The 4617-nt window shown below is 38.3% G+C and overlaps 1 protein-coding gene across 1 annotated transcript in view; it reads right to left on the bottom strand.

Moving 5' to 3' along the window:
- The window catches only part of Cntln (centlein), a 259628-nt gene that overhangs the window by 134723 nt on the left and 120288 nt on the right, over positions 1–4617 (bottom strand). The window lies entirely within an intron of this gene.

The following is a 4617-nucleotide window of genomic DNA, read 5'->3' as shown; positions in this document are numbered from 1 at the left end:
GTAACTCCCAGATAGTCACTGGTAACTCCCAGATAGTCACTGGTAACTCCCAGATAGTCACTGGTAACTCCCAGATAGTCATTGGTAACTCCCAGATAGTCACTGGTAACTCCCAGAAAGTCACTGGTAACTCCCAGATAGTCACTAGTAACTCCAGGCCTCTGGTTGGCTAAAGCAAACAAACGCACAAACCCCACAAAGCTGAGTGACTGATAGATATTGTGCTTGCCTTCGTTTGAAAACTGTATAAAATAAATTCAGAAAGACAACAAAATTTTTTACTCTAGAGACAAAGATTCTGAATCACAACTAGATATTCCCTTCCAAATTTGACCTTCCTATTCCTATGCTAGATTCTGAGAACAGTGATGAGGAATACATGTTCAAGATGGGAAAGTGTAGCTGGGTTTGTAATGAGGGTGTGTATTTTCTACACATGTTCATTTGAAAGGTACTCACTGAATTTGGAATAGCAGCCACTACAAAAGGCAGTCAGAATAAAGGAGAATTGTTGAGACAAGGAAAACAGTAAAGTTTAACATCTGCTAATACACACACAAAAATATTAAATAAAAAAGGTTTCAGGAAAAAATATACAATTTTTTTGCTAGAAATAAATACAGAAGAGAAGGAAGTACTGACCATCTACAAACAATACTATGAAAGCATTTATGAGAAACTGCATGAAAAGTAAAAGTTTAAATACAATTTAACAAGGGAGTGGAAACTGTGGACCCACAAAGGAGGTCAGAGCTGACCCAGGGCAAGACTCAGAGACAGGGAAGTGTTGTAACAATCGGGTTACTAAACCAGGGATCTGGCAGAGTAGACTTCCAATATGATGTGGACAGCCACAAGCAGCAGCAAAGAGAGGAGGAGGCAGGAATTTGTTGAATCCTGGGTAGTTACTGTTATTGAAGACAGTGGGAGAATTTCAAGTGCAAACTAGGAATACAAGAATACCTGCGAGCAAATACCATTGAAAACATAAACAACATTAGCAATAACATCAGCGAATACAAGAATACCTGCGAGCAAATACCACTGAAAACATCAAGAACATTACCAATAACATCAGCGAAGAAAAAGGTCCAAGCCGACATAAGGACAGGCCAATTCAGACAGAAGTCAAACAATCAAACCCAAATAGAACTCCAAGTAACATATAATAGTTAAAACACAGAATAAAGAAAGGGAATTGCATATTCAAGAGAGGTCAAGTCACTTAAAAGGGCAGGTCCATCATAGCAATGCTAACTATTAAAAGAAAATGTTTTAAACCACAAGGGCTTAGAAAAAAATTAAAAGTGCTAAAAGACCACAATTACAACCATAACTGTTACACCCCACAAATCTATTAAAGTTGAAAAGAAATAAAATCTTCCCATGATATAAAAAGACTAGAACAGCTGGGCAGAGAATACTGAAACCCCTGGGAAGGAATAAAAATATAGAACCAGGAAAGCTTATCAAAAGAGGTCTAAGAAGATACCACAAAAATCATCAAAAAACAGGAATTAAAACACATATGTCAGTAATAACTAGTAATAAGAATATCCTCAATACCCCCATAGAAAGAGACACAGACAAGCAAACGGGATTAGGAAACAAGATCCATAATTTTGCTGCCTTCAAGAAACATACCTCAGCATCAATGACAGATACCTCAGGGTAAAAGGATAGGAGAAGGATAGTCTTAGCAAATATAACGAAGACACGAGCAGGTATCTGACAAACAGACCTCACCAAAACTAATTAAAAGAGATAAAGAAGGATACTTTGTATCCATTATACAAATAATCCACCAATATGATACTACAATTCTAAACAGATAATAAAAACATAGGTGCATACAGGCTCATACAACAAATGCTACTAAATGAAAAACACAAATTAACCCAAACACAGAGTATAATATGTGATTTCAACACCCACCTCGGGTATTGATATGTCATCTAGACAAAAACTAAACAGAAAACAGTGGAGTTACATGATAAAAATAAATCAAATGAACCTAAAAGACATGTACAGAACACTACAGCCAAAAGCTAAGCAAAACACATTCTTCTCAGTACTCCATGGAAATTTCTCCAAAATTGTTCAAATTATTATGACATATAACAAGTCTCAACAAATGCTGCAAAATCAAAATAATATCATGTATTATTTTGGACAACAATTGAATAAGTATACAATAGAAACACAAACTCATGTAGACTAAACAATATAGTATTTAATAATGAATGGATCACTGAAAAATACAAAAGGGAAATAACAAAAATCCTAGGCTTGACTGGAAACAAGACAACAGGGAAATCTATAGAACACAATGAAAGCAGTGTAAGAACAGAGTTAAGAGCACTGTTAGCAGTTTGCTTCTACTGATGGGATAAGTATAATGAATGACCAAAACAACTTGGGGAAGAAAGGACTTATAAAATGATCACACCAGTCTGGGAAAGAGAGGACTCACTTCACCTTACAATTTACAGTCCATTATGAAAGGAAGTCAGGGCAGAAACTCAAGGCAGGAACCTGGAGTAAGAAACTGAAGCAGAGCATAAAAGAACACTGTTTCCTGGCTTGCTCCCTACAGCTTTCTCAGCCTGCTTTCTTATACAACTGAGGATCACCTGCCTAGATGGCAAGTAGGCGGGGCCCTCCTACATCTATGATTAGAAAGAACATGCCCTACACACTTGCCTACAGGATAATCTGACAGGCATTTTTTCAGTTGAGGCTTTCTCTTCCCAAATAACCGTAGCTTGTACCAACCTGATTAAAAACAAAACAAACTAACCAGTAGAAATACCAAGTGCCTGCATTCAAACACTGGAGAGATTTCAACTTAAAAACTTAAACCTTCCAGACTTGGAAAAACAAGAACAAACAAAGCCCAAAAGTAGTAAAAAAGCTGGAAGCATCTAAATCAGGGCAGAAATCAATGAAATACAAATGAAATTAACAATGTAAAGAATAAATGAGACAAAAAGTTGTTTCTCTGGAAATTTAATCAAATTTGAAGAACTCTTTGGTATAGGAGGTTGTTCTGTCTATGTGTTGCTTTCATTGGTAAAATAAAGAAACTGCCTTGGCTTTTTGATAGGGCAGAATTTAGATAGGTGGAGTAGACCAAACAAAATGCTGGGAGAAAGAAAGCAGAGTCAGGCAGACGCCATGGCTCTCCTCTCTGAGATGGATGCTGGTTAGACTCATGACCGTAAGCCACAGTCAAGTGGCAATACACATTAATGGAGATGGGTTAAACTAATATGTGAGAGTTGGCCAATAAGAGGTTAGAATTAATGAGCCAGACAGTGTTTAAATGAATACAGTTTCTGTGTAATTATTTCGGGTGTAAACTAATCGGGCTGCGGGAAAGCGGCCGGCTGCTCCTTTTACAACAGAGTGGTGCTCCAACGTGGTCATTAACTCCACATAAAAGCTAAGAAGACTTAAAAAGGTATTCTAGACACAAATATAGAGTTAAACACAGCTTTCTGCTGTTTATTAGGGCGTGCTGTAGAGAGATTACCTGATTCAGCAAAAGCAACAGGAAAAAAAGCCACACTATTTTAAAACGAGGCTTCCTGGGCCCTGCCTCCGGTGCAAACTCTGGGTATGGTGCATTTGTGGGCCTGGGTGTTTGTGTGTCTACTCGAAATCAGGAGGAAAGTAGCTGAGACCATGCCTGTGGCTCAGTTCTTCCTGCCTGGGCAGATGGTAGAATCAGGCTTAGGCAGTCGGGAGAGCATGGTGATTTCTGCCACCATATAGAGAGATATTTCCAGGCTGTGCAGTGCTCTGTATGGCAGGTTTGGCTGTAACTCAAAAAGAAAGAGTTTCTGTGTTGCATGCTCAGTCTCAGAGTTAAAGGGCTGAGTGGGGCTCCTACCTGGTGGCCCCAGAGCTAACAGAAATGGTACGTCCTCCATCTTGAAATTGGAGAGAGGTGGAGCCAACATACAGAACAGCCCGCCACTCCACGGCTCAGAGGCACAACTGACTCAGAGGCACAAACAGCTCTACCATGTTGGACTGGGCTATGCAAGCCCACAGTACCTGTTTTTGACCTAGGAATGTCACAGCTTAGATTCTTAAGCGCTTAGCAATTTAAAAGCGCAAAGCAAAAAATGTTCCTGGACTGTAAAGAATTAAAACAATGCAATAGGACAGATTCAGACTTAAAAACCTCTAAATGGGTCATGGTGTTAGACATACATAGGCTTGGGAAAGAGAAGAAAAAGAAGATAGAGAATAAAGTTAATGCTTTTAAAATAGGGTAAAGTCTTTAAAGAGACAGAGTAAAGATAGTTATAGATTAAAAGAAATGAAAAATAAGCCACATAAAAATGGAAAATTCACAGAAAGCCTGGATTCTGTATATTGTATTTTCTTTGAATTTTTTGACTGTCAATGAGCTAAATACAAATAGACATTTCACTGTGTGTCCTGCTAAACTAATCCAACATGTGTATTATAAATCTATCTTGACTTCAGAATTTGGATCTAAGGATATGATGCTTTGGAAAAGAGGTTCTTCTTTTGTTTTCACAGAGGATGAGGCCCTGTGGATTGCTTCTATCCCAATATAGTATGATAGACCACACCCTCCTG

Source organism: Microtus ochrogaster, chromosome 10, assembly GCF_000317375.1.
Source record: "Microtus ochrogaster isolate Prairie Vole_2 chromosome 10, MicOch1.0, whole genome shotgun sequence".
In the NCBI taxonomy this organism is placed as follows: Eukaryota; Metazoa; Chordata; class Mammalia; order Rodentia; family Cricetidae; genus Microtus; species Microtus ochrogaster.
The sequence above is the reverse complement of the archived record's forward strand: the minus strand, read 5'-3'. Positions and strand labels throughout refer to the sequence as shown.